We start from the raw sequence: 24,556 nt of genomic DNA, 5'->3' as shown, positions 1-24,556 counted from the left end.
GTGCCGAATTCCGACAAAAAGTAGGGATGCAACACGAGGACTTCCCAGGGGGTCACCCATCCTAGTACTACTCTCGCCCAAGCACGCTTAACTTCGGAGTTCTGATGGGATCCGGTGCGTTAGTGCTGGTATGATCGCATCCATCATTACTGGCGCTATAAATTCTATTAAACACCCCCTTCCCCTCCCAAACGCCCCGGCATGCGCCCTGCCCTCCACGCACCGACGCACCCTGCCGCCTGTCACGCCCGTCCTAAGCGCCTCCATCGCACGTCCTAACGGCGTCTAGGCCCCGAATGTCGTGTCCGCAAAAAAATACTTGTTGTCGAGTAGACGAAACCGTGCCGAATTCCGACAAAAAGGAGGGATGCAACACGAGGACTTCCCAGGGGGTCACCCATCCTAGTACTACTCTCGCCCAAGCACGCTTAACTTCGGAGTTCTGATGGGATCCGGTGCGTTAGTGCTGGTATGATCGCATCCATCATTCCTGGCGCTCTAAATTCTATTAAACACCCCCTTCCCCTCCCAAACGCCCCGGCATGCGCCCTGCCCTCCACGCACCGACGCACCCTGCCGCCTGTCACGCCCGTCCTAAGCGCCTCCATCGCACGTCCTAACGGCGTCTAGGCCTCGAATGTCGTGTCCGCAAAAAAATACTTGTTGTCGAGTAGACGAAACCGTGCCGAATTCCGACAAAAAGGAGGGATGCAACACGAGGACTTCCCAGGGGGTCACCCATCCTAGTACTACTCTCGCCCAAGCACGCTTAACTTCGGAGTTCTGATGGGATCCGGTGCGTTAGTGCTGGTATGATCGCATCCATCAATCCTGGCGCTCTAAATTCTATTAAACACCCCCTTCCCCTCCCAAACGCCCCGGCATGCGCCCTGCCCTCCACGCACCGACGCACCCTGCCGCCTGTCACGCCCGTCCTAAGCGCCTCCATCGCACGTCCTAACGGCGTCTAGGCCCCGAATGTCGTGTCCGCAAAAAAATACTTGTTGTCGAGTAGACGAAACCGTGCCGAATTCCGACAAAAAGGAGGGATGCAACACGAGGACTTCCCAGGGGGTCACCCATCCTAGTACTACTCTCGCCCAAGCACGCTTAACTTCGGAGTTCTGATGGGATCCGGTGCGTTAGTGCTGGTATGATCGCATCCATCATTCTTGGCGCTCTAAATTCTATTAAACACCCCCTTCCCCTCCCAAACGCCCCGGCATGCGCCCTGCCCTCCACGCACCGACGCACCCTGCCGCCTGTCACGCCCGTCCTAAGCGCCTCCATCGCACGTCCTAACGGCGTCTAGGCCCCGAATGTCGTGTCCGCAAAAAAATACTTGTTGTCGAGTAGACGAAACCGTGCCGAATTCCGACAAAAAGGAGGGATGCAACACGAGGACTTCCCAGGGGGTCACCCATCCTAGTACTACTCTCGCCCAAGCACGCTTAACTTCGGAGTTCTGATGGGATCCGGTGCGTTAGTGATGGTATGATCGCATCCATCATTCCTGGCGCTCTAAATTCTATTAAACACCCCCTTCCCCTCCCAAACGCCCCGGCATGCGCCCTGCCCTCCACGCACCGACGCACCCTGCCGCCTGTCACGCCCGTCCTAAGCGCCTCCATCGCACGTCCTAACGGCGTCTAGGCCCCGAATGTCGTGTCCGCAAAAAAATACTTGTTGTCGAGTAGACGAAACCGTGCCGAATTCCGACAAAAATGAGGGATGCAACACGAGGACTTCCCAGGGGGTCACCCATCCTAGTACTACTCTCGCCCAAGCACGCTTAACTTCGGAGTTCTGATGGGATCCGGTGCGTTAGTGCTGGTATGATCGCATCCATCATTCCTGGCGCTATAAATTCTATTAAACACCCCCTTCCCCTCCCAAACGCCCCGGCATGCGCCCTGCCCTCCACGCACCGACGCACCCTGCCGCCTGTCACGCCCGTCCTAAGCGCCTCCATCGCACGTCCTAACGGCGTCTAGGCCCCGAATGTCGTGTCCGCAAAAAAATACTTGTTGTCGAGTAGACGAAACCGTGCCGAATTCCGACAAAAAGGAGGGATGCAACTCGAGGACTTCCCAGGGGGTCACCCATCCTAGTACTACTCTCGCCCAAGCACGCTTAACTTCGGAGTTCTGATGGGATCCGGTGCGTTAGTGCTGGTATGATCGCATCCATCATTCCTAGCGCTCTAAATTCTATTAAACACCCCCTTCCCCTCCCAAACGCCCCGGCATGCGCCCTGCCCTCCACGCACCGACGCACCCTGCCGCCTGTCACGCCCGTCCTAAGCGCCTCCATCGCACGTCCTAACGGCGTCTAGGCCCCGAATGTCGTGTCCGCAAAAAAATACTTGTTGTCGAGTAGACGAAACCGTGCCGAATTCCGACAAAAAGGAGGGATGCAACACGAGGACTTCCCAGGGGGTCACCCATCCTAGTACTACTCTCGCCCAAGCACGCTTAACTTCGGAGTTCTGATGGGATCCGGTGCGTTAGTGCTGGTATGATCGCATCCATCATTCCTAGCGCTCTAAATTCTATTAAACACCCCCTTCCCCTCCCAAACGCCCCGGCATGCGCCCTGCCCTCCACGCACCGACGCACCCTGCCGCCTGTCACGCCCGTCCTAAGCGCCTCCATCGCACGTCCTAACGGCGTCTAGGCCCCGAATGTCGTGTCCGCAAAAAAATACTTGTTGTCGAGTAGACGAAACCGTGCCGAATTCCGACAAAAAGGAGGGATGCAACACGAGGACTTCCCAGGGGGTCACCCATCCTAGTACTACTCTCGCCCAAGCACGCTTAACTTCGGAGTTCTGATGGGATCCGGTGCGTTAGTGCTGGTATGATCGCATCCATCATTCCTGGCGCTCTAAATTCTATTAAACACCCCCTTCCCCTCCCAAACGCCCCGGCATGCGCCCTGCCCTCCACGCACCGACGCACCCTGCCGCCTGTCACGCCCGTCCTAAGCGCCTCCATCGCACGTCCTAACGGCGTCTAGGCCTCGAATGTCGTGTCCGCAAAAAAATACTTGTTGTCGAGTAGACGAAACCGTGCCGAATTCCGACAAAAAGGAGGGATGCAACACGAGGACTTCCCAGGGGGTCACCCATCCTAGTACTACTCTCGCCCAAGCACGCTTAACTTCGGAGTTCTGATGGGATCCGGTGCGTTAGTGCTGGTATGATCGCATCCATCAATCCTGGCGCTCTAAATTCTATTAAACACCCCCTTCCCCTCCCAAACGCCCCGGCATGCGCCCTGCCCTCCACGCACCGACGCACCCTGCCGCCTGTCACGCCCGTCCTAAGCGCCTCCATCGCACGTCCTAACGGCGTCTAGGCCCCGAATGTCGTGTCCGCAAAAAAATACTTGTTGTCGAGTAGACGAAACCGTGCCGAATTCCGACAAAAAGGAGGGATGCAACACGAGGACTTCCCAGGGGGTCACCCATCCTAGTACTACTCTCGCCCAAGCACGCTTAACTTCGGAGTTCTGATGGGATCCGGTGCGTTAGTGCTGGTATGATCGCATCCATCATTCCTGGCGCTCTAAATTCTATTAAACACCCCCTTCCCCTCCCAAACGCCCCGGCATGCGCCCTGCCCTCCACGCACCGACGCACCCTGCCGCCTGTCACGCCCGTCCTAAGCGCCTCCATCGCACGTCCTAACGGCGTCTAGGCCCCGAATGTCGTGTCCGCAAAAAAATACTTGTTGTCGAGTAGACGAAACCGTGCCGAATTCCGACAAAAAGGAGGGATGCAACACGAGGACTTCCCAGGGGGTCACCCATCCTAGTACTACTCTCGCCCAAGCACGCTTAACTTCGGAGTTCTGATGGGATCCGGTGCGTTAGTGCTGGTATGATCGCATCCATCATTCCTGGCGCTATAAATTCTATTAAACACCCCCTTCCCCTCCCAAACGCCCCGGCATGCGCCCTGCCCTCCACGCACCGACGCACCCTGCCGCCTGTCACGCCCGTCCTAAGCGCCTCCATCGCACGTCCTAACGGCGTCTAGGCCCCGAATGTCGTGTCCGCAAAAAAATACTTGTTGTCGAGTAGACGAAACCGTGCCGAATTCCGACAAAAAGGAGGGATGCAACACGAGGACTTCCCAGGGGGTCACCCATCCTAGTACTACTCTCGCCCAAGCACGCTTAACTTCGGAGTTCTGATGGGATCCGGTGCGTTAGTGCTGGTATGATCGCATCCATCATTCCTGGCGCTCTAAATTCTATTAAACACCCCCTTCCCCTCCCAAACGCCCCGGCATGCGCCCTGCCCTCCACGCACCGACGCACCCTGCCGCCTGTCACGCCCGTCCTAAGCGCCTCCATCGCTCGTCCTAACGGCGTCTAGGCCCCGAATGTCGTGTCCGCAAAAAAATACTTGTTGTCGAGTAGACGAAACCGTGCCGAATTCCGACAAAAAGGAGGGATGCAACACGAGGACTTCCCAGGGGGTCACCCATCCTAGTACTACTCTCGCCCAAGCACGCTTAACTTCGGAGTTCTGATGGGATCCGGTGCGTTAGTGCTGGTATGATCGCATCCATCATTCCTGGCGCTCTAAATTCTATTAAACACCCCCTTCCCCTCCCAAACGCCCCGGCATGCGCCCTGCCCTCCACGCACCGACGCACCCTGCCGCATGTCACGCCCGTCCTAAGCGCCTCCATCGCACGTCCTAACGGCGTCTAGGCCCCGAATGTCGTGTCCGCAAAAAAATACTTGTTGTCGAGTAGACGAAACCGTGCCGAATTCCGACAAAAAGGAGGGATGCAACACGAGGACTTCCCAGGGGGTCACCCATCCTAGTACTACTCTCGCCCATGCACGCTTAACTTCGGAGTTCTGATGGGATCCGATGCGTTAGTGCTGGTATGATCGCATCCATCATTCCTGGCGCTCTAAATTCTATTAAACACCCCCTTCCCCTCCCAAACGCCCCGGCATGCGCCCTGCCCTCCACGCACCGACGCACCCTGCCGCCTGTCACGCCCGTCCTAAGCGCCTCCATCGCACGTCCTAACGGCGTCTAGGCCCCGAATGTCGTGTCCGCAAAAAAATACTTGTTGTCGAGTAGACGAAACCGTGCCGAATTCCGACAAAAAGGAGGGATGCAACACGAGGACTTCCCAGGGGGTCACCCATCCTAGTACTACTCTCGCCCAAGCACGCTTAACTTCGGAGTTCTGATGGGATCCGGTGCGTTAGTGCTGGTATGATCGCATCCATCATTCCTAGCGCTCTAAATTCTATTAAACACCCCCTTCCCCTCCCAAACGCCCCGGCATGCGCCCTGCCCTCCACGCACCGACGCACCCTGCCGCCTGTCACGCCCGTCCTAAGCGCCTCCATCGCACGTCCTAACGGCGTCTAGGCCCCGAATGTCGTGTCCGCAAAAAAATACTTGTTGTCGAGTAGACGAAACCGTGCCGAATTCCGACAAAAAGGAGGGATGCAACACGAGGACTTCCCAGGGGGTCACCCATCCTAGTACTACTCTCGCCCAAGCACGCTTAACTTCGGAGTTCTGATGGGATCCGGTGCGTTAGTGCTGGTATGATCGCATCCATCATTCCTAGCGCTCTAAATTCTATTAAACACCCCCTTCCCCTCCCAAACGCCCCGGCATGCGCCCTGCCCTCCACGCACCGACGCACCCTGCCGCCTGTCACGCCCGTCCTAAGCGCCTCCATCGCACGTCCTAACGGCGTCTAGGCCCCGAATGTCGTGTCCGCAAAAAAATACTTGTTGTCGAGTAGACGAAACCGTGCCGAATTCCGACAAAAAGGAGGGATGCAACACGAGGACTTCCCAGGGGGTCACCCATCCTAGTACTACTCTCGCCCAAGCACGCTTAACTTCGGAGTTCTGATGGGATCCGGTGCGTTAGTGCTGGTATGATCGCATCCATCATTCCTGGCGCTCTAAATTCTATTAAACACCCCCTTCCCCTCCCAAACGCCCCGGCATGCGCCCTGCCCTCCACGCACCGACGCACCCTGCCGCCTGTCACGCCCGTCCTAAGCGCCTCCATCGCACGTCCTAACGGCGTCTAGGCCCCGAATGTCGTGTCCGCAAAAAAATACTTGTTGTCGAGTAGACGAAACCGTGCCGAATTCCGACAAAAAGGAGGGATGCAACACGAGGACTTCCCAGGGGGTCACCCATCCTAGTACTACTCTCGCCCAAGCACGCTTAACTTCGGAGTTCTGATGGGATCCGGTGCGTTAGTGCTGGTATGATCGCATCCATCATTCCCGGCGCTCTAAATTCTATTAAACACCCCCTTCCCCTCCCAAACGCCCCGGCATGCGCCCTGCCCTCCACGCACCGACGCACCCTGCCGCCTGTCACGCCCGTCCTAAGCGCCTCCATCGCACGTCCTAACGGCGTCTAGGCCCCGAATGTCCTGTCCGCAAAAAAATACTTGTTGTCGAGTAGACGAAACCGTGCCGAATTCCGACAAAAAGGAGGGATGCAACACGAGGACTTCCCAGGGGGTCACCCATCCTAGTACTACTCTCGCCCAAGCACGCTTAACTTCGGAGTTCTGATGGGATCCGGTGCGTTAGTGCTGGTATGATCGCATCCATCATTCCTAGCGCTCTAAATTCTATTAAACACCCCCTTCCCCTCCCAAACGCCCCGGCATGCGCCCTGCCCTCCACGCACCGACGCACCCTGCCGCCTGTCACGCCCGTCCTAAGCGCCTCCATCGCACGTCCTAACGGCGTCTAGGCCCCGAATGTCGTGTCCGCAAAAAAATACTTGTTGTCGAGTAGACGAAACCGTGCCGAATTCCGACAAAAAGGAGGGATGCAACACGAGGACTTCCCAGGGGGTCACCCATCCTAGTACTACTCTCGCCCAAGCACGCTTAACTTCGGAGTTCTGATGGGATCCGGTGCGTTAGTGCTGGTATGATCGCATCCATCATTCCTGGCGCTCTAAATTCTATTAAACACCCCCTTCCCCTCCCAAACGCCCCGGCATGCGCCCTGCCCTCCACGCACCGACGCACCCTGCCGCCTGTCACGCCCGTCCTAAGCGCCTCCATCGCACGTCCTAACGGCGTCTAGGCCCCGAATGTCGTGTCCGCAAAAAAATACTTGTTGTCGAGTAGACGAAACCGTGCCGAATTCCGACAAAAAGGAGGGATGCAACACGAGGACTTCCCAGGGGGTCACCCATCCTAGTACTACTCTCGCCCAAGCACGCTTAACTTCGGAGTTCTGATGGGATCCGGTGCGTTAGTGCTGGTATGATCGCATCCATCATTCCCGGCGCTCTAAATTCTATTAAACACCCCCTTCCCCTCCCAAACGCCCCGGCATGCGCCCTGCCCTCCACGCACCGACGCACCCTGCCGCCTGTCACGCCCGTCCTAAGCGCCTCCATCGCACGTCCTAACGGCGTCTAGGCCCCGAATGTCGTGTCCGCAAAAAAATACTTGTTGTCGAGTAGACGAAACCGTGCCGAATTCCGACAAAAAGGAGGGATGCAACACGAGGACTTCCCAGGGGGTCACCCATCCTAGTACTACTCTCGCCCAAGCACGCTTAACTTCGGAGTTCTGATGGGATCCGGTGCGTTAGTGCTGGTATGATCGCATCCATCATTCCTGGCGCTCTAAATTCTATTAAACACCCCCTTCCCCTCCCAAACGCCCCGGCATGCGCCCTGCCCTCCACGCACCGACGCACCCTGCCGCCTGTCACGCCCGTCCTAAGCGCCTCCATCGCACGTCCTAACGGCGTCTAGGCCCCGAATGTCGTGTCCGCAAAAAAATACTTGTTGTCGAGTAGACGAAACCGTGCCGAATTCCGACAAAAAGGAGGGATGCAACACGAGGACTTCCCAGGGGGTCACCCATCCTAGTACTACTCTCGCCCAAGCACGCTTAACTTCGGAGTTCTGATGGGATCCGGTGCGTTAGTGCTGGTATGATCGCATCCATCATTCCTGGCGCTCTAAATTCTATTAAACACCCCCTTCCCCTCCCAAACGCCCCGGCATGCGCCCTGCCCTCCACGCACCGACGCACCCTGCCGCCTGTCACGCCCGTCCTAAGCGCCTCCATCGCACGTCCTAACGGCGTCTAGGCCCCGAATGTCGTGTCCGCAAAAAAATACTTGTTGTCGAGTAGACGAAACCGTGCCGAATTCCGACAAAAAGGAGGGATGCAACACGAGGACTTCCCAGGGGGTCACCCATCCTAGTACTACTCTCGCCCAAGCACGCTTAACTTCGGAGTTCTGATGGGATCCGGTGCGTTAGTGCTGGTATGATCGCATCCATCATTCCCGGCGCTCTAAATTCTATTAAACACCCCCTTCCCCTCCCAAACGCCCCGGCATGCGCCCTGCCCTCCACGCACCGACGCACCCTGCCGCCTGTCACGCCCGTCCTAAGCGCCTCCATCGCACGTCCTAACGGCGTCTAGGCCCCGAATGTCGTGTCCGCAAAAAAATACTTGTTGTCGAGTAGACGAAACCGTGCCGAATTCCGACAAAAAGGAGGGATGCAACACGAGGACTTCCCAGGGGGTCACCCATCCTAGTACTACTCTCGCCCAAGCACGCTTAACTTCGGAGTTCTGATGGGATCCGGTGCGTTAGTGCTGGTATGATCGCATCCATCATTCCTGGCGCTCTAAATTCTATTAAACACCCCCTTCCCCTCCCAAACGCCCCGGCATGCGCCCTGCCCTCCACGCACCGACGCACCCTGCCGCCTGTCACGCCCGTCCTAAGCGCCTCCATCGCACGTCCTAACGGCGTCTAGGCCCCGAATGTCGTGTCCGCAAAAAAATACTTGTTGTCGAGTAGACGAAACCGTGCCGAATTCCGACAAAAAGGAGGGATGCAACACGAGGACTTCCCAGGGGGTCACCCATCCTAGTACTACTCTCGCCCAAGCACGCTTAACTTCGGAGTTCTGATGGGATCCGGTGCGTTAGTGCTGGTATGATCGCATCCATCATTCCTGGCGCTCTAAATTCTATTAAACACCCCCTTCCCCTCCCAAACGCCCCGGCATGCGCCCTGCCCTCCACGCACCGACGCACCCTGCCGCCTGTCACGCCCGTCCTAAGCGCCTCCATCGCACGTCCTAACGGCGTCTAGGCCCCGAATGTCGTGTCCGCAAAAAAATACTTGTTGTCGAGTAGACGAAACCGTGCCGAATTCCGACAAAAAGGAGGGATGCAACACGAGGACTTCCCAGGGGGTCACCCATCCTAGTACTACTCTCGCCCAAGCACGCTTAACTTCGGAGTTCTGATGGGATCCGGTGCGTTAGTGCTGGTATGATCGCATACATCATTTCTAGCGCTCTAAATTCTATTAAACACCCCCTTCCCCTCCCAAACGCCCCTGCATGCGCCCTGCCCTCCACGCACCGACGCACCCTGCCGCCTGTCACGCCCGTCCTAAGCGCCTCCATCGCACGTCCTAACGGCGTCTAGGCCCCGAATGTCGTGTCCGCAAAAAAATACTTGTTGTCGAGTAGACGAAACCGTGCCGAATTCCGACAAAAAGGAGGGATGCAACACGAGGACTTCCCAGGGGGTCACCCATCCTAGTACTACTCTCGCCCAAGCACGCTTAACTTCGGAGTTCTGATGGGATCCGGTGCGTTAGTGCTGGTATGATCGCATCCATCATTCCTGGCGCTCTAAATTCTATTAAACACCCCCTTCCCCTCCCAAACGCCCCGGCATGCGCCCTGCCCTCCACGCACCGACGCACCCTGCCGCCTGTCACGCCCGTCCTAAGCGCCTCCATCGCACGTCCTAACGGCGTCTAGGCCCCGAATGTCGTGTCCGCAAAAAAATACTTGTTGTCGAGTAGACGAAACCGTGCCGAATTCCGACAAAAAGGAGGGATGCAACACGAGGACTTCCCAGGGGGTCACCCATCCTAGTACTACTCTCGCCCAAGCACGCTTAACTTCGGAGTTCTGATGGGATCCGGTGCGTTAGTGCTGGTATGATCGCATCCATCATTCCTGGCGCTCTAAATTCTATTAAACACCCCCTTCCCCTCCCAAACGCCCCGGCATGCGCCCTGCCCTCCACGCACCGACGCACCCTGCCGCCTGTCACGCCCGTCCTAAGCGCCTCCATCGCACGTCCTAACGGCGTCTAGGCCCCGAATGTCGTGTCCGCAAAAAAATACTTGTTGTCGAGTAGACGAAACCGTGCCGAATTCCGACAAAAAGGATTGATGCAACACGAGGACTTCCCAGGGGGTCACCCATCCTAGTACTACTCTCGCCCAAGCACGCTTAACTTCGGAGTTCTGATGGGATCCGGTGCGTTAGTGCTGGTATGATCGCATCCATCATTCCTGGCGCTCTAAATTCTATTAAACACCCCCTTCCCCTCCCAAACGCCCCGGCATGCGCCCTGCCCTCCACGCACCGACGCACCCTGCCGCCTGTCACGCCCGTCCTAAGCGCCTCCATCGCACGTCCTAACGGCGTCTAGGCCCCGAATGTCGTGTCCGCAAAAAAATACTTGTTGTCGAGTAGACGAAACCGTGCCGAATTCCGACAAAAAGGAGTGATGCAACACGAGGACTTCCCAGGGGGTCACCCATCCTAGTACTACTCTCGCCCAAGCACGCTTAACTTCGGAGTTCTGATGGGATCCGGTGCGTTAGTGCTGGTATGATCGCATCCATCATTCCTGGCGCTCTAAATTCTATTAAACACCCCCTTCCCCTCCCAAACGCCCCGGCATGCGCCCTGCCCTCCACGCACCGACGCACCCTGCCGCCTGTCACGCCCGTCCTAAGCGCCTCCATCGCACGTCCTAACGGCGTCTAGGCCCCGAATGTCGTGTCCGCAAAAAAATACTTGTTGTCGAGTAGACGAAACCGTGCCGAATTCCGACAAAAAGGAGGGATGCACCACGAGGACTTCCCAGGGGGTCACCCATCCTAGTACTACTCTCGCCCAAGCACGCTTAACTTCGGAGTTCTGATGGGATCCGGTGCGTTAGTGCTGGTATGATCGCATCCATCATTCCTGGCGCTCTAAATTCTATTAAACACCCCCTTCCCCTCCCAAACGCCCCGGCATGCGCCCTGCCCTCCACGCACCGACGCACCCTGCCGCCTGTCACGCCCGTCCTAAGCGCCTCCATCGCACGTCCTAACGGCGTCTAGGCCCCGAATGTCGTGTCCGCAAAAAAATACTTGTTGTCGAGTAGACGAAACCGTGCCGAATTCCGACAAAAAGTAGGGATGCAACACGAGGACTTCCCAGGGGGTCACCCATCCTAGTACTACTCTCGCCCAAGCACGCTTAACTTCGGAGTTCTGATGGGATCCGGTGCGTTAGTGCTGGTATGATCGCATCCATCATTACTGGCGCTATAAATTCTATTAAACACCCCCTTCCCCTCCCAAACGCCCCGGCATGCGCCCTGCCCTCCACGCACCGACGCACCCTGCCGCCTGTCACGCCCGTCCTAAGCGCCTCCATCGCACGTCCTAACGGCGTCTAGGCCCCGAATGTCGTGTCCGCAAAAAAATACTTGTTGTCGAGTAGACGAAACCGTGCCGAATTCCGACAAAAAGGAGGGATGCAACACGAGGACTTCCCAGGGGGTCACCCATCCTAGTACTACTCTCGCCCAAGCACGCTTAACTTCGGAGTTCTGATGGGATCCGGTGCGTTAGTGCTGGTATGATCGCATCCATCATTCCTGGCGCTCTAAATTCTATTAAACACCCCCTTCCCCTCCCAAACGCCCCGGCATGCGCCCTGCCCTCCACGCACCGACGCACCCTGCCGCCTGTCACGCCCGTCCTAAGCGCCTCCATCGCACGTCCTAACGGCGTCTAGGCCTCGAATGTCGTGTCCGCAAAAAAATACTTGTTGTCGAGTAGACGAAACCGTGCCGAATTCCGACAAAAAGGAGGGATGCAACACGAGGACTTCCCAGGGGGTCACCCATCCTAGTACTACTCTCGCCCAAGCACGCTTAACTTCGGAGTTCTGATGGGATCCGGTGCGTTAGTGCTGGTATGATCGCATCCATCAATCCTGGCGCTCTAAATTCTATTAAACACCCCCTTCCCCTCCCAAACGCCCCGGCATGCGCCCTGCCCTCCACGCACCGACGCACCCTGCCGCCTGTCACGCCCGTCCTAAGCGCCTCCATCGCACGTCCTAACGGCGTCTAGGCCCCGAATGTCGTGTCCGCAAAAAAATACTTGTTGTCGAGTAGACGAAACCGTGCCGAATTCCGACAAAAAGGAGGGATGCAACACGAGGACTTCCCAGGGGGTCACCCATCCTAGTACTACTCTCGCCCAAGCACGCTTAACTTCGGAGTTCTGATGGGATCCGGTGCGTTAGTGCTGGTATGATCGCATCCATCATTCTTGGCGCTCTAAATTCTATTAAACACCCCCTTCCCCTCCCAAACGCCCCGGCATGCGCCCTGCCCTCCACGCACCGACGCACCCTGCCGCCTGTCACGCCCGTCCTAAGCGCCTCCATCGCACGTCCTAACGGCGTCTAGGCCCCGAATGTCGTGTCCGCAAAAAAATACTTGTTGTCGAGTAGACGAAACCGTGCCGAATTCCGACAAAAAGGAGGGATGCAACACGAGGACTTCCCAGGGGGTCACCCATCCTAGTACTACTCTCGCCCAAGCACGCTTAACTTCGGAGTTCTGATGGGATCCGGTGCGTTAGTGATGGTATGATCGCATCCATCATTCCTGGCGCTCTAAATTCTATTAAACACCCCCTTCCCCTCCCAAACGCCCCGGCATGCGCCCTGCCCTCCACGCACCGACGCACCCTGCCGCCTGTCACGCCCGTCCTAAGCGCCTCCATCGCACGTCCTAACGGCGTCTAGGCCCCGAATGTCGTGTCCGCAAAAAAATACTTGTTGTCGAGTAGACGAAACCGTGCCGAATTCCGACAAAAATGAGGGATGCAACACGAGGACTTCCCAGGGGGTCACCCATCCTAGTACTACTCTCGCCCAAGCACGCTTAACTTCGGAGTTCTGATGGGATCCGGTGCGTTAGTGCTGGTATGATCGCATCCATCATTCCTGGCGCTATAAATTCTATTAAACACCCCCTTCCCCTCCCAAACGCCCCGGCATGCGCCCTGCCCTCCACGCACCGACGCACCCTGCCGCCTGTCACGCCCGTCCTAAGCGCCTCCATCGCACGTCCTAACGGCGTCTAGGCCCCGAATGTCGTGTCCGCAAAAAAATACTTGTTGTCGAGTAGACGAAACCGTGCCGAATTCCGACAAAAAGGAGGGATGCAACACGAGGACTTCCCAGGGGGTCACCCATCCTAGTACTACTCTCGCCCAAGCACGCTTAACTTCGGAGTTCTGATGGGATCCGGTGCGTTAGTGCTGGTATGATCGCATCCATCATTCCTAGCGCTCTAAATTCTATTAAACACCCCCTTCCCCTCCCAAACGCCCCGGCATGCGCCCTGCCCTCCACGCACCGACGCACCCTGCCGCCTGTCACGCCCGTCCTAAGCGCCTCCATCGCACGTCCTAACGGCGTCTAGGCCCCGAATGTCGTGTCCGCAAAAAAATACTTGTTGTCGAGTAGACGAAACCGTGCCGAATTCCGACAAAAAGGAGGGATGCAACACGAGGACTTCCCAGGGGGTCACCCATCCTAGTACTACTCTCGCCCAAGCACGCTTAACTTCGGAGTTCTGATGGGATCCGGTGCGTTAGTGCTGGTATGATCGCATCCATCATTCCTAGCGCTCTAAATTCTATTAAACACCCCCTTCCCCTCCCAAACGCCCCGGCATGCGCCCTGCCCTCCACGCACCGACGCACCCTGCCGCCTGTCACGCCCGTCCTAAGCGCCTCCATCGCACGTCCTAACGGCGTCTAGGCCCCGAATGTCGTGTCCGCAAAAAAATACTTGTTGTCGAGTAGACGAAACCGTGCCGAATTCCGACAAAAAGGAGGGATGCAACACGAGGACTTCCCAGGGGGTCACCCATCCTAGTACTACTCTCGCCCAAGCACGCTTAACTTCGGAGTTCTGATGGGATCCGGTGCGTTAGTGCTGGTATGATCGCATCCATCATTCCTGGCGCTCTAAATTCTATTAAACACCCCCTTCCCCTCCCAAACGCCCCGGCATGCGCCCTGCCCTCCACGCACCGACGCACCCTGCCGCCTGTCACGCCCGTCCTAAGCGCCTCCATCGCACGTCCTAACGGCGTCTAGGCCTCGAATGTCGTGTCCGCAAAAAAATACTTGTTGTCGAGTAGACGAAACCGTGCCGAATTCCGACAAAAAGGAGGGATGCAACACGAGGACTTCCCAGGGGGTCACCCATCCTAGTACTACTCTCGCCCAAGCACGCTTAACTTCGGAGTTCTGATGGGATCCGGTGCGTTAGTGCTGGTATGATCGCATCCATCAATCCTGGCGCTCTAAATTCTATTAAACACCCCCTTCCCCTCCCAAACGCCCCGGCATGCGCCCTGCCCTCCACGCACCGACGCACCCTGCCGCCTGTCACGCCCGTCCTAAGCGCCTCCATCGCACGTCCTAACGGCGTCTAGGCCCCGAATGTCGTGTCCGCAAAAAAATACTTGTTGTCGAGTAGACGAAACCGTGCCGAATTCCGACAAAAAGGAGGGATGCAACACGAGGACTTCCCAGGGGGTCACCCATCCTAGTACTACTCTCGCCCAAGCACGCTTAACTTCGGAGTTCTGATGGGATCCGGTGCGTTAGTGCTGGTATGATCGCATCCATCATTCTTGGCGCTCTAAATTCTATTAAACACCCCCTTCCCCTCCCAAACGCCCCGGCATGCGCCCTGCCCTCCACGCACCGACGCACCCTGCCGCCTGTCACGCCCGTCCTAAGCGCCTCCATCGCACGTCCTAACGGCGTCTAGGCCCCGAATGTCGTGTCCGCAAAAAAATACTTGTTGTCGAGTAGACGAAACCGTGCCGAATTCCGACAAAAAGGAGGGATGCAACACGAGGACTTCCCAGGGGGTCACCCATCCTAGTACTACTCTCGCCCAAGCACGCTTAACTTCGGAGTTCTGATGGGATCCGGTGCGTTAGTGATGGTATGATCGCATCCATCATTCCTGGCGCTCTAAATTCTATTAAACACCCCCTTCCCCTCCCAACCGCCCCGGCATGCGCCCTGCCCTCCACGCACCGACGCACCCTGCCGCCTGTCACGCCCGTCCTAAGCGCCTCCATCGCACGTCCTAACGGCGTCTAGGCCCCGAATGTCGTGTCCGCAAAAAAATACTTGTTGTCGAGTAGACGAAACCGTGCCGAATTCCGACAAAAATGAGGGATGCAACACGAGGACTTCCCAGGGGGTCACCCATCCTAGTACTACTCTCGCCCAAGCACGCTTAACTTCGGAGTTCTGATGGGATCCGGTGCGTTAGTGCTGGTATGATCGCATCCATCATTCCTGGCGCTATAAATTCTATTAAACACCCCCTTCCCCTCCCAAACGCCCCGGCATGCGCCCTGCCCTCCACGCACCGACGCACCCTGCCGCCTGTCACGCCCGTCCTAAGCGCCTCCATCGCACGTCCTAACGGCGTCTAGGCCCCGAATGTCGTGTCCGCAAAAAAATACTTGTTGTCGAGTAGACGAAACCGTGCCGAATTCCGACAAAAAGGAGGGATGCAACACGAGGACTTCCCAGGGGGTCACCCATCCTAGTACTACTCTCGCCCAAGCACGCTTAACTTCGGAGTTCTGATGGGATCCGGTGCGTTAGTGCTGGTATGATCGCATCCATCATTCCTGGCGCTCTAAATTCTATTAAACACCCCCTTCCCCTCCCAAACGCCCCGGCATGCGCCCTGCCCTCCACGCACCGACGCACCCTGCCGCCTGTCACGCCCGTCCTAAGCGCCTCCATCGCACGTCCTAACGGCGTCTAGGCCCCGAATGTCGTGTCCGCAAAAAAATACTTGTTGTCGAGTAGACGAAACCGTGCCGAATTCCGACAAAAAGGAGGGATGCAACACGAGGACTTCCCAGGGGGTCACCCATCCTAGTACTACTCTCGCCCAAGCACGCTTAACTTCGGAGTTCTGATGGGATCCGGTGCGTTAGTGCTGGTATGATCGCATCCATCATTCCTGGCGCTATAAATTCTATTAAACACCCCCTTCCCCTCCCAAACGCCCCGGCATGCGCCCTGCCCTCCACGCACCGACGCACCCTGCCGCCTGTCACGCCCGTCCTAAGCGCCTCCATCGCACGTCCTAACGGCGTCTAGGCCCCGAATGTCGTGTCCGCAAAAAAATACTTGTTGTCGAGTAGACGAAACCGTGCCGAATTCCGACAAAAAGGAGGGATGCAACACGAGGACTTCCCAGGGGGTCACCCATCCTAGTACTACTCTCGCACAAGCACGCTTAACTTCGGAGTTCTGATGGGATCCGGTGCGTTAGTGCTGGTATGATCGCATCCATCATTCCTGGCGCTCTAAATTCTATTAAACACCCCCTTCCCCTCCCAAACGCCCCGGCATGCGCCCTGCCCTCCACGCACCGACGCACCCTGCCGCCTGTCACGCCCGTCCTAAGCGCCTCCATCGCTCGTCCTAACGGCGTCTAGGCCCCGAATGTCGTGTCCGCAAAAAAATACTTGTTGTCGAGTAGACGAAACCGTGCCGAATTCCGACAAAAAGGAGGGATGCAACACGAGGACTTCCCAGGGGGTCACCCATCCTAGTACTACTCTCGCCCAAGCACGCTTAACTTCGGAGTTCTGATGGGATCCGGTGCGTTAGTGCTGGTATGATCGCATCCATCATTCCTAGCGCTCTAAATTCTATTAAACACCCCCTTCCCCTCCCAAACGCCCCGGCATGCGCCCTGCCCTCCACGCACCGACGCACCCTGCCGCATGTCACGCCCGTCCTAAGCGCCTCCATCGCACGTCCTAACGGCGTCTAGGCCCCGAATGTCGTGTCCGCAAAAAAATACTTGTTGTCGAGTAGACGAAACCGTGCCGAATTCCGACAAAAAGGAGGGATGCAACACGAGGACTTCCCAGGGGGTCACCCATCCTAGTACTACTCTCGCCCATGCACGCTTAACTTCGGAGTTCTGATGGGATCCGATGCGTTAGTGCTGGTATGATCGCATCCATCATTCCTGGCGCTCTAAATTCTATTAAACACCCCCTTCCCCTCCCAAACGCCCCGGCATGCGCCCTGCCCTCCACGCACCGACGCACCCTGCCGCCTGTCACGCCCGTCCTAAGCGCCTCCATCGCACGTCCTAACGGCGTCTAGGCCCCGAATGTCGTGTCCGCAAAAAAATACTTGTTGTCGAGTAGACGAAACCGTGCCGAATTCCGACAAAAAGGAGGGATGCAACACGAGGACTTCCCAGGGGGTCACCCATCCTAGTACTACTCTCGCCCAAGCACGCTTAACTTCGGAGTTCTGATGGGATCCGGTGCGTTAGTGCTGGTATGATCGCATCCATCATTCCTAGCGCTCTAAATTCTATTAAACACCCCCTTCCCCTCCCAAACGCCCCGGCATGCGCCCTGCCCTCCACGCACCGACGCACCCTGCCGCCTGTCACGCCCGTCCTAAGCGCCTCCATCGCACGTCCTACCGGCGTCTAGGCCCCGAATGTCGTGTCCGAAAAAAAATACTTGTTGTCGAGTAGACGAAACCGTGCCGAATTCCGACAAAAAGGAGGGATGCAACACGAGGACTTCCCAGGGGGTCACCCATCCTAGTACTACTCTCGCCCAAGCACGCTTAACTTCGGAGTTCTGATGGGATCCGGTGCGTTAGTGCTGGTATGATCGCATCCATCATTCCTAGCGCTCTAAATTCTATTAAACACCCCCTTCCCCTCCCAAACGCCCCGGCATGCGCCCTGCCCTCCACGCACCGACGCACCCTGCCGCCTGTCACGCCCGTCCTAAGCGCCTCCATCGCACGTCCTAACGGCGTCTAGGCCCCGAATGTCGTGTCCGCAAAAAAATACTTGTTGTCGAGTAGACGAAACCGTGCCGAATTCCGACAAAAAGGAGGGATGCAACACGAGGACTTCCCAGGGGGTCACCCATCCTAGTACTACTCTCGCCCAAGCACGCTTAACTTCGGAGTTCTGATGGGATCCGGTGCGTTAGTGCTGGTATGATCGCATCCATCATTCCTGGCGCTCTAAATTCTATTAAACACCCCCTTCCCCTCCCAAACGCCCCGGCATGCGCCCTGCCCTCCACGCACCGACGCACCCTGCCGCCTGTCACGCCCGTCCTAAGCGCCTCCATCGCACGTCCTAACGGCGTCTAGGCCCCGAATGTCGTGTCCGCAAAAAAATACTTGTTGTCGAGTAGACGAAACCGTGCCGAATTCCGACAAAAAGGAGGGATGCAACACGAGGACTTCCCAGGGGGTCACCCATCCTAGTACTACTCTCGCCCAAGCACGCTTAACTTCGGAGTTCTGATGGGATCCGGTGCGTTAGTGCTGGTATGATCGCATCCATCATTCCCGGCGCTCTAAATTCTATTAAACACCCCCTTCCCCTCCCAAACGCCCCGGCATGCGCCCTGCCCTCCACGCACCGACGCACCCTGCCGCCTGTCACGCCCGTCCTAAGCGCCTCCATCGCACGTCCTAACGGCGTCTAGGCCCCGAATGTCGTGTCCGCAAAAAAATACTTGTTGTCGAGTAGACGAAACCGTGCCGAATTCCGACAAAAAGGAGGGATGCAACACGAGGACTTCCCAGGGGGTCACCCATCCTAGTACTACTCTCGCCCAAGCACGCTTAACTTCGGAGTTCTGATGGGATCCGGTGCGTTAGTGCTGGTATGATCGCATCCATCATTCCTAGCGCTCTAAATTCTATTAAACACCCCCTTCCCCTCCCAAACGCCCCGGCATGCGCCCTGCCCTCCACGCACCGACGCACCCTGCCGCCTGTCACGCCCGTCCTAAGCGCCTCCATCGCACGTCCTAACGGCGTCTAGGCCCCGAATGTCGTGTCCGCAAAAAAATACTTGTTGTCGAGTAGACGAAACCGTGCCGAATTCCGACAAAAAGGAGGGATGCAACACGAGGACTTCCCAGGGGGTCACCCATCCTAGTACTACTCTCGCCCAAGCACGCTTAACTTCGGAGTTCTGATGGGATCCGGTGCGTTAGTGCTGGTATGATCGCATCCATCATTCCTGGCGCTCTAAATTCTATTAAACACCCCCTTCCCCTCCCAAACGCCCCGGCATGCGCCCTGCCCTCCACGCACCGACGCACCCTGCCGCCTGTCACGCCCGTCCTAAGCGCCTCCATCGCACGTCCTAACGGCGTCTAGGCCCCGAATGTCGTGTCCGCAAAAAAATACTTGTTGTCGAGTAGACGAAACCGTGCCGAATTCCGACAAAAAGGAGGGATGCAACACGAGGACTTCCCAGGGGGTCACCCATCCTAGTACTACTCTCGCCCAAGCACGCTTAACTTCGGAGTTCTGATGGGATCCGGTGCGTTAGTGCTGGTATGATCGCATCCATCATTCCCGGCGCTCTAAATTCTATTAAACACCCCCTTCCCCTCCCAAACGCCCCGGCATGCGCCCTGCCCTCCACGCACCGACGCACCCTGCCGCCTGTCACGCCCGTCCTAAGCGCCTCCATCGCACGTCCTAACGGCGTCTAGGCCCCGAATGTCGTGTCCGCAAAAAAATACTTGTTGTCGAGTAGACGAAACCGTGCCGAATTCCGACAAAAAGGAGGGATGCAACACGAGGACTTCCCAGGGGGTCACCCATCCTAGTACTACTCTCGCCCAAGCACGCTTAACTTCGGAGTTCTGATGGGATCCGGTGCGTTAGTGCTGGTATGATCGCATCCATCATTCCTGGCGCTCTAAATTCTATTAAACACCCCCTTCCCCTCCCAAACGCCCCGGCATGCGCCCTGCCCTCCACGCACCGACGCACCCTGCCGCCTGTCACGCCCGTCCTAAGCGCCTCCATCGCACGTCCTAACGGCGTCTAGGCCCCGAATGTCGTGTCCGCAAAAAAATACTTGTTGTCGAGTAGACGAAACCGTGCCGAATTCCGACAAAAAGGAGGGATGCAACACGAGGACTTCCCAGGGGGTCACCCATCCTAGTACTACTCTCGCCCAAGCACGCTTAACTTCGGAGTTCTGATGGGATCCGGTGCGTTAGTGCTGGTATGATCGCATCCATCATTCCTGGCGCTCTAAATTCTATTAAACACCCCCTTCCCCTCCCAAACGCCCCGGCATGCGCCCTGCCCTCCACGCACCGACGCACCCTGCCGCCTGTCACGCCCGTCCTAAGCGCCTCCATCGCACGTCCTAACGGCGTCTAGGCCCCGAATGTCGTGTCCGCAAAAAAATACTTGTTGTCGAGTAGACGAAACCGTGCCGAATTCCGACAAAAAGGAGGGATGCAACACGAGGACTTCCCAGGGGGTCACCCATCCTAGTACTACTCTCGCCCAAGCACGCTTAACTTCGGAGTTCTGATGGGATCCGGTGCGTTAGTGCTGGTATGATCGCATCCATCATTCCCGGCGCTCTAAATTCTATTAAACACCCCCTTCCCCTCCCAAACGCCCCGGCATGCGCCCTGCCCTCCACGCACCGACGCACCCTGCCGCCTGTCACGCCCGTCCTAAGCGCCTCCATCGCACGTCCTAACGGCGTCTAGGCCCCGAATGTCGTGTCCGCAAAAAAATACTTGTTGTCGAGTAGACGAAACCGTGCCGAATTCCGACAAAAAGGAGGGATGCAACACGAGGACTTCCCAGGGGGTCACCCATCCTAGTACTACTCTCGCCCAAGCACGCTTAACTTCGGAGTTCTGATGGGATCCGGTGCGTTAGTGCTGGTATGATCGCATCCATCATTCCTGGCGCTCTAAATTCTATTAAACACCCCCTTCCCCTCCCAAACGCCCCGGCATGCGCCCTGCCCTCCACGCACCGACGCACCCTGCCGCCTGTCACGCCCGTCCTAAGCGCCTCCATCGCACGTCCTAACGGCGTCTAGGCCCCGAATGTCGTGTCCGCAAAAAAATACTTGTTGTCGAGTAGACGAAACCGTGCCGAATTCCGACAAAAAGGAGGGATGCAACACGAGGACTTCCCAGGGGGTCACCCATCCTAGTACTACTCTCGCCCAAGCACGCTTAACTTCGGAGTTCTGATGGGATCCGGTGCGTTAGTGCTGGTATGATCGCATCCATCATTTCTGGCGCTCTAAATTCTATTAAACACCCCCTTCCCCTCCCAAACGCCCCGGCATGCGCCCTGCCCTCCACGCACCGACGCACCCTGCCGCCTGTCACGCCCGTCCTAAGCGCCTCCATCGCACGTCCTAACGGCGTCTAGGCCCCGAATGTCGTGTCCGCAAAAAAATACTTGTTGTCGAGTAGACGAAACCGTGCCGAATTCCGACAAAAAGGAGGGATGCAACACGAGGACTTCCCAGGGGGTCACCCATCCTAGTACTACTCTCGCCCAAGCACGCTTAACTTCGGAGTTCTGATGGGATCCGGTGCGTTAGTGCTGGTATGATCGCATACATCATTTCTAGCGCTCTAAATTCTATTAAACACCCCCTTCCCCTCCCAAACGCCCCTGCATGCGCCCTGCCCTCCACGCACCGACGCACCCTGCCGCCTGTCACGCCCGTCCTAAGCGCCTCCATCGCACGTCCTAACGGCGTCTAGGCCCCGAATGTCGTGTCCGCAAAAAAATACTTGTTGTCGAGTAGACGAAACCGTGCCGAATTCCGACAAAAAGGAGGGATGCAACACGAGGACTTCCCAGGGCTCACCCATCCTAGTACTACTCTCGCCCAAGCACGCTTAACTTCGGAGTTCTGATGGGATCCGGTGCGTTAGTGCTGGTATGATCGCATCCATCATTCCTGGCGCTCTAAATTCTATTAAACACCCCCTTCCCCTCCCAAACGCCCCGGCATGCGCCCTGCCCTCCACGCACCGACGCACCCTGCCGCCTGTCACGCCCGTCCTAAGCGCCTCCATCGCACGTCCTAACGGCGTCTAGGCCCCGAATGTCGTGTCCGCAAAAAAATACTTGTTGTCGAGTAGACGAAACCGTGCCGAATTCCGACAAAAAGGAGGGATGCAACACGAGGACTTCCCAGGGGGTCACCCATCCTAGTACTACTCTCGCCCAAGCACGCTTAACTTCGGAGTTCTGATGGGATCCGGTGCGTTAGTGCTGGTATGATCGCATCCATCATTCCTGGCGCTCTAAATTCTATTAAACACCCCCTTCCCCTCCCAAACGCCCCGGCATGCGCCCTGCCCTCCACGCACCGACGCACCCTGCCGCCTGTCACGCCCGTCCTAAGCGCCTCCATCGCACGTCCTAACGGCGTCTAGGCCCCGAATGTCGTGTCCGCAAAAAAATACTTGTTGTCGAGTAGACGAAACCGTGCCGAATTCCGACAAAAAGGAGGGATGCAACACGAGGACTTCCCAGGGGGTCACCCATCCTAGTACTACTCTCGCCCAAGCACGCTTAACTTCGGAGTTCTGATGGGATCCGGTGCGTTAGTGCTGGTATGATCGCATCCATCATTCCCGGCGCTCTAAATTCTATTAAACACCCCCTTCCCCTCCCAAACGCCCCGGCATGCGCCCTGCCCTCCACGCACCGACGCACCCTGCCGCCTGTCACGCCCGTCCTAAGCGCCTCCATCGCACGTCCTAACGGCGTCTAGGCCCCGAATGTCGTGTCCGCAAAAAAATACTTGTTGTCGAGTAGACGAAACCGTGCCGAATTCCGACAAAAAGGAGGGATGCAACACGAGGACTTCCCAGGGGGTCACCCATCCTAGTACTACTCTCGCCCAAGCACGCTTAACTTCGGAGTTCTGATGGGATCCGGTGCGTTAGTGCTGGTATGATCGCATCCATCATTCCTGGCGCTCTAAATTCTATTAAACACCCCCTTCCCCTCCCAAACGCCCCGGCATGCGCCCTGCCCTCCACGCACCGACGCACCCTGCCGCCTGTCACGCCCGTCCTAAGCGCCTCCATCGCACGTCCTAACGGCGTCTAGGCCCCGAATGTCGTGTCCGCAAAAAAATACTTGTTGTCGAGTAGACGAAACCGTGCCGAATTCCGACAAAAAGGAGGGATGCAACACGAGGACTTCCCAGGGGGTCACCCATCCTAGTACTACTCTCGCCCAAGCACGCTTAACTTCGGAGTTCTGATGGGATCCGGTGCGTTAGTGCTGGTATGATCGCATCCATCATTCCTGGCGCTCTAAATTCTATTAAACACCCCCTTCCCCTCCCAAACGCCCCGGCATGCGCCCTGCCCTCCACGCACCGACGCACCCTGCCGCCTGTCACGCCCGTCCTAAGCGCCTCCATCGCACGTCCTAACGGCGTCTAGGCCCCGAATGTCGTGTCCGCAAAAAAATACTTGTTGTCGAGTAGACGAAACCGTGCCGAATTCCGACAAAAAGGAGGGATGCAACACGAGGACTTCCCAGGGGGTCACCCATCCTAGTACTACTCTCGCCCAAGCACGCTTAACTTCGGAGTTCTGATGGGATCCGGTGCGTTAGTGCTGGTATGATCGCATCCATCATTCCTGGCGCTCTAAATTCTATTAAACACCCCCTTCCCCTCCCAAACGCCCCGGCATGCGCCCTGCCCTCCACGCACCGACGCACCCTGCCGCCTGTCACGCCCGTCCTAAGCGCCTCCATCGCACGTCCTAACGGCGTCTAGGCCCCGAATGTCGTGTCCGCAAAAAAATACTTGTTGTCGAGTAGACGAAACCGTGCCGAATTCCGACAAAAAGGAGGGATGCAACACGAGGACTTCCCAGGGGGTCACCCATCCTAGTACTACTCTCGCCCAAGCACGCTTAACTTCGGAGTTCTGATGGGATCCGGTGCGTTAGTGCTGGTATGATCGCATCCATCATTCCTGGCGCTCTAAATTCTATTAAACACCCCCTTCCCCTCCCAAACGCCCCGGCATGCGCCCTGCCCTCCACGCACCGACGCACCCTGCCGCCTGTCACGCCCGTCCTAAGCGCCTCCATCGCACGTCCTAACGGCGTCTAGGCCCCGAATGTCGTGTCCGCAAAAAAATACTTGTTGTCGAGTAGACGAAACCGTGCCGAATTCCGACAAAAAGGAGGGATGCAACACGAGGACTTCCCAGGGGGTCACCCATCCTAGTACTACTCTCGCCCAAGCACGCTTAACTTCGGAGTTCTGATGGGATCCGGTGCGTTAGTGCTGGTATGATCGCATCCATCATTCCTGGCGCTCTAAATTCTATTAAACACCCCCTTCCCCTCCCAAACGCCCCGGCATGCGCCCTGCCCTCCACGCACCGACGCACCCTGCCGCCTGTCACGCCCGTCCTAAGCGCCTCCATCGCACGTCCTAACGGCGTCTAGGCCCCGAATGTCGTGTCCGCAAAAAAATACTTGTTGTCGAGTAGACGAAACCGTGCC

General features: G+C 57.3%; 72 non-coding genes across 72 annotated transcripts; all 72 read right to left on the bottom strand.

Moving 5' to 3' along the window:
- Window positions 1-23: 23 nt before the first annotated feature.
- Window positions 24-142, bottom strand: LOC129898114 (5S ribosomal RNA). The gene has a single exon (XR_008769030.1). It is a non-coding gene; the product is annotated as a 5S ribosomal RNA (ribosomal RNA).
- Window positions 143-364: 222 nt separating this feature from the next.
- LOC129898113 (5S ribosomal RNA) lies at window positions 365-483 on the bottom strand. Its single transcript, XR_008769029.1, has one exon. It is a non-coding gene; the product is annotated as a 5S ribosomal RNA (ribosomal RNA).
- Window positions 484-705: 222 nt separating this feature from the next.
- Window positions 706-824, bottom strand: LOC129898111 (5S ribosomal RNA). Its single transcript, XR_008769027.1, has one exon. It is a non-coding gene; the product is annotated as a 5S ribosomal RNA (ribosomal RNA).
- Window positions 825-1,046: 222 nt separating this feature from the next.
- Window positions 1,047-1,165, bottom strand: LOC129898110 (5S ribosomal RNA). Its single transcript, XR_008769026.1, has one exon. It is a non-coding gene; the product is annotated as a 5S ribosomal RNA (ribosomal RNA).
- A 222-nt stretch (window positions 1,166-1,387) lies between these two features.
- On the bottom strand, window positions 1,388-1,506 carry LOC129897578 (5S ribosomal RNA). Its single transcript, XR_008768661.1, has one exon. It is a non-coding gene; the product is annotated as a 5S ribosomal RNA (ribosomal RNA).
- A 222-nt stretch (window positions 1,507-1,728) lies between these two features.
- Window positions 1,729-1,847, bottom strand: LOC129898107 (5S ribosomal RNA). Its single transcript, XR_008769023.1, has one exon. It is a non-coding gene; the product is annotated as a 5S ribosomal RNA (ribosomal RNA).
- A 222-nt stretch (window positions 1,848-2,069) lies between these two features.
- LOC129897462 (5S ribosomal RNA) lies at window positions 2,070-2,188 on the bottom strand. The gene has a single exon (XR_008768552.1). It is a non-coding gene; the product is annotated as a 5S ribosomal RNA (ribosomal RNA).
- Window positions 2,189-2,410: 222 nt separating this feature from the next.
- LOC129898095 (5S ribosomal RNA) lies at window positions 2,411-2,529 on the bottom strand. The gene has a single exon (XR_008769012.1). It is a non-coding gene; the product is annotated as a 5S ribosomal RNA (ribosomal RNA).
- Window positions 2,530-2,751: 222 nt separating this feature from the next.
- On the bottom strand, window positions 2,752-2,870 carry LOC129898084 (5S ribosomal RNA). Its single transcript, XR_008769001.1, has one exon. It is a non-coding gene; the product is annotated as a 5S ribosomal RNA (ribosomal RNA).
- Window positions 2,871-3,092: 222 nt separating this feature from the next.
- On the bottom strand, window positions 3,093-3,211 carry LOC129898073 (5S ribosomal RNA). Its single transcript, XR_008768990.1, has one exon. It is a non-coding gene; the product is annotated as a 5S ribosomal RNA (ribosomal RNA).
- A 222-nt stretch (window positions 3,212-3,433) lies between these two features.
- LOC129898061 (5S ribosomal RNA) lies at window positions 3,434-3,552 on the bottom strand. The gene has a single exon (XR_008768979.1). It is a non-coding gene; the product is annotated as a 5S ribosomal RNA (ribosomal RNA).
- Window positions 3,553-3,774: 222 nt separating this feature from the next.
- LOC129898058 (5S ribosomal RNA) lies at window positions 3,775-3,893 on the bottom strand. The gene has a single exon (XR_008768976.1). It is a non-coding gene; the product is annotated as a 5S ribosomal RNA (ribosomal RNA).
- A 222-nt stretch (window positions 3,894-4,115) lies between these two features.
- LOC129898057 (5S ribosomal RNA) lies at window positions 4,116-4,234 on the bottom strand. The gene has a single exon (XR_008768975.1). It is a non-coding gene; the product is annotated as a 5S ribosomal RNA (ribosomal RNA).
- Window positions 4,235-4,456: 222 nt separating this feature from the next.
- On the bottom strand, window positions 4,457-4,575 carry LOC129898056 (5S ribosomal RNA). The gene has a single exon (XR_008768974.1). It is a non-coding gene; the product is annotated as a 5S ribosomal RNA (ribosomal RNA).
- Window positions 4,576-4,797: 222 nt separating this feature from the next.
- LOC129897556 (5S ribosomal RNA) lies at window positions 4,798-4,916 on the bottom strand. The gene has a single exon (XR_008768640.1). It is a non-coding gene; the product is annotated as a 5S ribosomal RNA (ribosomal RNA).
- A 222-nt stretch (window positions 4,917-5,138) lies between these two features.
- LOC129898053 (5S ribosomal RNA) lies at window positions 5,139-5,257 on the bottom strand. Its single transcript, XR_008768972.1, has one exon. It is a non-coding gene; the product is annotated as a 5S ribosomal RNA (ribosomal RNA).
- A 222-nt stretch (window positions 5,258-5,479) lies between these two features.
- On the bottom strand, window positions 5,480-5,598 carry LOC129898052 (5S ribosomal RNA). Its single transcript, XR_008768971.1, has one exon. It is a non-coding gene; the product is annotated as a 5S ribosomal RNA (ribosomal RNA).
- A 222-nt stretch (window positions 5,599-5,820) lies between these two features.
- On the bottom strand, window positions 5,821-5,939 carry LOC129898051 (5S ribosomal RNA). Its single transcript, XR_008768970.1, has one exon. It is a non-coding gene; the product is annotated as a 5S ribosomal RNA (ribosomal RNA).
- A 222-nt stretch (window positions 5,940-6,161) lies between these two features.
- On the bottom strand, window positions 6,162-6,280 carry LOC129898050 (5S ribosomal RNA). Its single transcript, XR_008768969.1, has one exon. It is a non-coding gene; the product is annotated as a 5S ribosomal RNA (ribosomal RNA).
- A 222-nt stretch (window positions 6,281-6,502) lies between these two features.
- LOC129898049 (5S ribosomal RNA) lies at window positions 6,503-6,621 on the bottom strand. The gene has a single exon (XR_008768968.1). It is a non-coding gene; the product is annotated as a 5S ribosomal RNA (ribosomal RNA).
- A 222-nt stretch (window positions 6,622-6,843) lies between these two features.
- On the bottom strand, window positions 6,844-6,962 carry LOC129898048 (5S ribosomal RNA). Its single transcript, XR_008768967.1, has one exon. It is a non-coding gene; the product is annotated as a 5S ribosomal RNA (ribosomal RNA).
- A 222-nt stretch (window positions 6,963-7,184) lies between these two features.
- LOC129898047 (5S ribosomal RNA) lies at window positions 7,185-7,303 on the bottom strand. The gene has a single exon (XR_008768966.1). It is a non-coding gene; the product is annotated as a 5S ribosomal RNA (ribosomal RNA).
- Window positions 7,304-7,525: 222 nt separating this feature from the next.
- LOC129898046 (5S ribosomal RNA) lies at window positions 7,526-7,644 on the bottom strand. The gene has a single exon (XR_008768965.1). It is a non-coding gene; the product is annotated as a 5S ribosomal RNA (ribosomal RNA).
- A 222-nt stretch (window positions 7,645-7,866) lies between these two features.
- LOC129898045 (5S ribosomal RNA) lies at window positions 7,867-7,985 on the bottom strand. Its single transcript, XR_008768964.1, has one exon. It is a non-coding gene; the product is annotated as a 5S ribosomal RNA (ribosomal RNA).
- Window positions 7,986-8,207: 222 nt separating this feature from the next.
- On the bottom strand, window positions 8,208-8,326 carry LOC129898044 (5S ribosomal RNA). The gene has a single exon (XR_008768963.1). It is a non-coding gene; the product is annotated as a 5S ribosomal RNA (ribosomal RNA).
- Window positions 8,327-8,548: 222 nt separating this feature from the next.
- LOC129898042 (5S ribosomal RNA) lies at window positions 8,549-8,667 on the bottom strand. The gene has a single exon (XR_008768961.1). It is a non-coding gene; the product is annotated as a 5S ribosomal RNA (ribosomal RNA).
- A 222-nt stretch (window positions 8,668-8,889) lies between these two features.
- LOC129898041 (5S ribosomal RNA) lies at window positions 8,890-9,008 on the bottom strand. The gene has a single exon (XR_008768960.1). It is a non-coding gene; the product is annotated as a 5S ribosomal RNA (ribosomal RNA).
- Window positions 9,009-9,230: 222 nt separating this feature from the next.
- On the bottom strand, window positions 9,231-9,349 carry LOC129897433 (5S ribosomal RNA). Its single transcript, XR_008768525.1, has one exon. It is a non-coding gene; the product is annotated as a 5S ribosomal RNA (ribosomal RNA).
- Window positions 9,350-9,571: 222 nt separating this feature from the next.
- On the bottom strand, window positions 9,572-9,690 carry LOC129898040 (5S ribosomal RNA). Its single transcript, XR_008768959.1, has one exon. It is a non-coding gene; the product is annotated as a 5S ribosomal RNA (ribosomal RNA).
- Window positions 9,691-9,912: 222 nt separating this feature from the next.
- LOC129898039 (5S ribosomal RNA) lies at window positions 9,913-10,031 on the bottom strand. The gene has a single exon (XR_008768958.1). It is a non-coding gene; the product is annotated as a 5S ribosomal RNA (ribosomal RNA).
- Window positions 10,032-10,253: 222 nt separating this feature from the next.
- On the bottom strand, window positions 10,254-10,372 carry LOC129897525 (5S ribosomal RNA). The gene has a single exon (XR_008768611.1). It is a non-coding gene; the product is annotated as a 5S ribosomal RNA (ribosomal RNA).
- A 222-nt stretch (window positions 10,373-10,594) lies between these two features.
- LOC129897490 (5S ribosomal RNA) lies at window positions 10,595-10,713 on the bottom strand. Its single transcript, XR_008768578.1, has one exon. It is a non-coding gene; the product is annotated as a 5S ribosomal RNA (ribosomal RNA).
- Window positions 10,714-10,935: 222 nt separating this feature from the next.
- LOC129897467 (5S ribosomal RNA) lies at window positions 10,936-11,054 on the bottom strand. Its single transcript, XR_008768557.1, has one exon. It is a non-coding gene; the product is annotated as a 5S ribosomal RNA (ribosomal RNA).
- A 222-nt stretch (window positions 11,055-11,276) lies between these two features.
- LOC129898037 (5S ribosomal RNA) lies at window positions 11,277-11,395 on the bottom strand. The gene has a single exon (XR_008768957.1). It is a non-coding gene; the product is annotated as a 5S ribosomal RNA (ribosomal RNA).
- A 222-nt stretch (window positions 11,396-11,617) lies between these two features.
- On the bottom strand, window positions 11,618-11,736 carry LOC129898035 (5S ribosomal RNA). The gene has a single exon (XR_008768955.1). It is a non-coding gene; the product is annotated as a 5S ribosomal RNA (ribosomal RNA).
- A 222-nt stretch (window positions 11,737-11,958) lies between these two features.
- LOC129898034 (5S ribosomal RNA) lies at window positions 11,959-12,077 on the bottom strand. Its single transcript, XR_008768954.1, has one exon. It is a non-coding gene; the product is annotated as a 5S ribosomal RNA (ribosomal RNA).
- A 222-nt stretch (window positions 12,078-12,299) lies between these two features.
- Window positions 12,300-12,418, bottom strand: LOC129898033 (5S ribosomal RNA). The gene has a single exon (XR_008768953.1). It is a non-coding gene; the product is annotated as a 5S ribosomal RNA (ribosomal RNA).
- A 222-nt stretch (window positions 12,419-12,640) lies between these two features.
- LOC129897576 (5S ribosomal RNA) lies at window positions 12,641-12,759 on the bottom strand. The gene has a single exon (XR_008768659.1). It is a non-coding gene; the product is annotated as a 5S ribosomal RNA (ribosomal RNA).
- Window positions 12,760-12,981: 222 nt separating this feature from the next.
- Window positions 12,982-13,100, bottom strand: LOC129898032 (5S ribosomal RNA). The gene has a single exon (XR_008768952.1). It is a non-coding gene; the product is annotated as a 5S ribosomal RNA (ribosomal RNA).
- Window positions 13,101-13,322: 222 nt separating this feature from the next.
- LOC129898031 (5S ribosomal RNA) lies at window positions 13,323-13,441 on the bottom strand. Its single transcript, XR_008768951.1, has one exon. It is a non-coding gene; the product is annotated as a 5S ribosomal RNA (ribosomal RNA).
- Window positions 13,442-13,663: 222 nt separating this feature from the next.
- LOC129898029 (5S ribosomal RNA) lies at window positions 13,664-13,782 on the bottom strand. The gene has a single exon (XR_008768949.1). It is a non-coding gene; the product is annotated as a 5S ribosomal RNA (ribosomal RNA).
- A 222-nt stretch (window positions 13,783-14,004) lies between these two features.
- Window positions 14,005-14,123, bottom strand: LOC129898028 (5S ribosomal RNA). The gene has a single exon (XR_008768948.1). It is a non-coding gene; the product is annotated as a 5S ribosomal RNA (ribosomal RNA).
- A 222-nt stretch (window positions 14,124-14,345) lies between these two features.
- LOC129898027 (5S ribosomal RNA) lies at window positions 14,346-14,464 on the bottom strand. The gene has a single exon (XR_008768947.1). It is a non-coding gene; the product is annotated as a 5S ribosomal RNA (ribosomal RNA).
- A 222-nt stretch (window positions 14,465-14,686) lies between these two features.
- Window positions 14,687-14,805, bottom strand: LOC129898026 (5S ribosomal RNA). The gene has a single exon (XR_008768946.1). It is a non-coding gene; the product is annotated as a 5S ribosomal RNA (ribosomal RNA).
- Window positions 14,806-15,027: 222 nt separating this feature from the next.
- Window positions 15,028-15,146, bottom strand: LOC129897575 (5S ribosomal RNA). Its single transcript, XR_008768658.1, has one exon. It is a non-coding gene; the product is annotated as a 5S ribosomal RNA (ribosomal RNA).
- A 222-nt stretch (window positions 15,147-15,368) lies between these two features.
- On the bottom strand, window positions 15,369-15,487 carry LOC129898025 (5S ribosomal RNA). Its single transcript, XR_008768945.1, has one exon. It is a non-coding gene; the product is annotated as a 5S ribosomal RNA (ribosomal RNA).
- Window positions 15,488-15,709: 222 nt separating this feature from the next.
- Window positions 15,710-15,828, bottom strand: LOC129898024 (5S ribosomal RNA). Its single transcript, XR_008768944.1, has one exon. It is a non-coding gene; the product is annotated as a 5S ribosomal RNA (ribosomal RNA).
- Window positions 15,829-16,050: 222 nt separating this feature from the next.
- On the bottom strand, window positions 16,051-16,169 carry LOC129898023 (5S ribosomal RNA). The gene has a single exon (XR_008768943.1). It is a non-coding gene; the product is annotated as a 5S ribosomal RNA (ribosomal RNA).
- Window positions 16,170-16,391: 222 nt separating this feature from the next.
- Window positions 16,392-16,510, bottom strand: LOC129897591 (5S ribosomal RNA). Its single transcript, XR_008768674.1, has one exon. It is a non-coding gene; the product is annotated as a 5S ribosomal RNA (ribosomal RNA).
- A 222-nt stretch (window positions 16,511-16,732) lies between these two features.
- Window positions 16,733-16,851, bottom strand: LOC129898013 (5S ribosomal RNA). Its single transcript, XR_008768942.1, has one exon. It is a non-coding gene; the product is annotated as a 5S ribosomal RNA (ribosomal RNA).
- A 222-nt stretch (window positions 16,852-17,073) lies between these two features.
- Window positions 17,074-17,192, bottom strand: LOC129897555 (5S ribosomal RNA). Its single transcript, XR_008768639.1, has one exon. It is a non-coding gene; the product is annotated as a 5S ribosomal RNA (ribosomal RNA).
- Window positions 17,193-17,414: 222 nt separating this feature from the next.
- LOC129898001 (5S ribosomal RNA) lies at window positions 17,415-17,533 on the bottom strand. Its single transcript, XR_008768941.1, has one exon. It is a non-coding gene; the product is annotated as a 5S ribosomal RNA (ribosomal RNA).
- Window positions 17,534-17,755: 222 nt separating this feature from the next.
- Window positions 17,756-17,874, bottom strand: LOC129897989 (5S ribosomal RNA). The gene has a single exon (XR_008768940.1). It is a non-coding gene; the product is annotated as a 5S ribosomal RNA (ribosomal RNA).
- A 222-nt stretch (window positions 17,875-18,096) lies between these two features.
- Window positions 18,097-18,215, bottom strand: LOC129897977 (5S ribosomal RNA). The gene has a single exon (XR_008768938.1). It is a non-coding gene; the product is annotated as a 5S ribosomal RNA (ribosomal RNA).
- A 222-nt stretch (window positions 18,216-18,437) lies between these two features.
- On the bottom strand, window positions 18,438-18,556 carry LOC129897966 (5S ribosomal RNA). Its single transcript, XR_008768937.1, has one exon. It is a non-coding gene; the product is annotated as a 5S ribosomal RNA (ribosomal RNA).
- A 222-nt stretch (window positions 18,557-18,778) lies between these two features.
- On the bottom strand, window positions 18,779-18,897 carry LOC129897954 (5S ribosomal RNA). The gene has a single exon (XR_008768936.1). It is a non-coding gene; the product is annotated as a 5S ribosomal RNA (ribosomal RNA).
- Window positions 18,898-19,119: 222 nt separating this feature from the next.
- Window positions 19,120-19,238, bottom strand: LOC129897942 (5S ribosomal RNA). The gene has a single exon (XR_008768935.1). It is a non-coding gene; the product is annotated as a 5S ribosomal RNA (ribosomal RNA).
- Window positions 19,239-19,460: 222 nt separating this feature from the next.
- LOC129897930 (5S ribosomal RNA) lies at window positions 19,461-19,579 on the bottom strand. Its single transcript, XR_008768934.1, has one exon. It is a non-coding gene; the product is annotated as a 5S ribosomal RNA (ribosomal RNA).
- Window positions 19,580-19,801: 222 nt separating this feature from the next.
- Window positions 19,802-19,920, bottom strand: LOC129897919 (5S ribosomal RNA). Its single transcript, XR_008768933.1, has one exon. It is a non-coding gene; the product is annotated as a 5S ribosomal RNA (ribosomal RNA).
- Window positions 19,921-20,142: 222 nt separating this feature from the next.
- Window positions 20,143-20,261, bottom strand: LOC129897908 (5S ribosomal RNA). Its single transcript, XR_008768932.1, has one exon. It is a non-coding gene; the product is annotated as a 5S ribosomal RNA (ribosomal RNA).
- Window positions 20,262-20,483: 222 nt separating this feature from the next.
- LOC129897896 (5S ribosomal RNA) lies at window positions 20,484-20,602 on the bottom strand. Its single transcript, XR_008768931.1, has one exon. It is a non-coding gene; the product is annotated as a 5S ribosomal RNA (ribosomal RNA).
- Window positions 20,603-20,824: 222 nt separating this feature from the next.
- Window positions 20,825-20,943, bottom strand: LOC129897884 (5S ribosomal RNA). The gene has a single exon (XR_008768930.1). It is a non-coding gene; the product is annotated as a 5S ribosomal RNA (ribosomal RNA).
- A 222-nt stretch (window positions 20,944-21,165) lies between these two features.
- LOC129897873 (5S ribosomal RNA) lies at window positions 21,166-21,284 on the bottom strand. The gene has a single exon (XR_008768929.1). It is a non-coding gene; the product is annotated as a 5S ribosomal RNA (ribosomal RNA).
- A 222-nt stretch (window positions 21,285-21,506) lies between these two features.
- LOC129897431 (5S ribosomal RNA) lies at window positions 21,507-21,625 on the bottom strand. The gene has a single exon (XR_008768524.1). It is a non-coding gene; the product is annotated as a 5S ribosomal RNA (ribosomal RNA).
- A 222-nt stretch (window positions 21,626-21,847) lies between these two features.
- LOC129897711 (5S ribosomal RNA) lies at window positions 21,848-21,965 on the bottom strand. The gene has a single exon (XR_008768785.1). It is a non-coding gene; the product is annotated as a 5S ribosomal RNA (ribosomal RNA).
- Window positions 21,966-22,187: 222 nt separating this feature from the next.
- On the bottom strand, window positions 22,188-22,306 carry LOC129897861 (5S ribosomal RNA). Its single transcript, XR_008768925.1, has one exon. It is a non-coding gene; the product is annotated as a 5S ribosomal RNA (ribosomal RNA).
- A 222-nt stretch (window positions 22,307-22,528) lies between these two features.
- On the bottom strand, window positions 22,529-22,647 carry LOC129897849 (5S ribosomal RNA). Its single transcript, XR_008768914.1, has one exon. It is a non-coding gene; the product is annotated as a 5S ribosomal RNA (ribosomal RNA).
- Window positions 22,648-22,869: 222 nt separating this feature from the next.
- Window positions 22,870-22,988, bottom strand: LOC129897837 (5S ribosomal RNA). The gene has a single exon (XR_008768903.1). It is a non-coding gene; the product is annotated as a 5S ribosomal RNA (ribosomal RNA).
- A 222-nt stretch (window positions 22,989-23,210) lies between these two features.
- On the bottom strand, window positions 23,211-23,329 carry LOC129897826 (5S ribosomal RNA). The gene has a single exon (XR_008768892.1). It is a non-coding gene; the product is annotated as a 5S ribosomal RNA (ribosomal RNA).
- A 222-nt stretch (window positions 23,330-23,551) lies between these two features.
- Window positions 23,552-23,670, bottom strand: LOC129897815 (5S ribosomal RNA). Its single transcript, XR_008768881.1, has one exon. It is a non-coding gene; the product is annotated as a 5S ribosomal RNA (ribosomal RNA).
- A 222-nt stretch (window positions 23,671-23,892) lies between these two features.
- Window positions 23,893-24,011, bottom strand: LOC129897803 (5S ribosomal RNA). Its single transcript, XR_008768870.1, has one exon. It is a non-coding gene; the product is annotated as a 5S ribosomal RNA (ribosomal RNA).
- Window positions 24,012-24,233: 222 nt separating this feature from the next.
- LOC129897792 (5S ribosomal RNA) lies at window positions 24,234-24,352 on the bottom strand. The gene has a single exon (XR_008768859.1). It is a non-coding gene; the product is annotated as a 5S ribosomal RNA (ribosomal RNA).
- Between the last annotated feature and the right edge of the window lie 204 nt (window positions 24,353-24,556).

Source organism: Solanum dulcamara, chromosome 7 (genome assembly GCF_947179165.1).
Source record: "Solanum dulcamara chromosome 7, daSolDulc1.2, whole genome shotgun sequence".
Classification (NCBI taxonomy): domain Eukaryota; kingdom Viridiplantae; phylum Streptophyta; class Magnoliopsida; order Solanales; family Solanaceae; genus Solanum; species Solanum dulcamara.
Note: the sequence above shows the minus strand (reverse complement) of the source record. Positions and strands in the feature narration are given on the sequence as shown.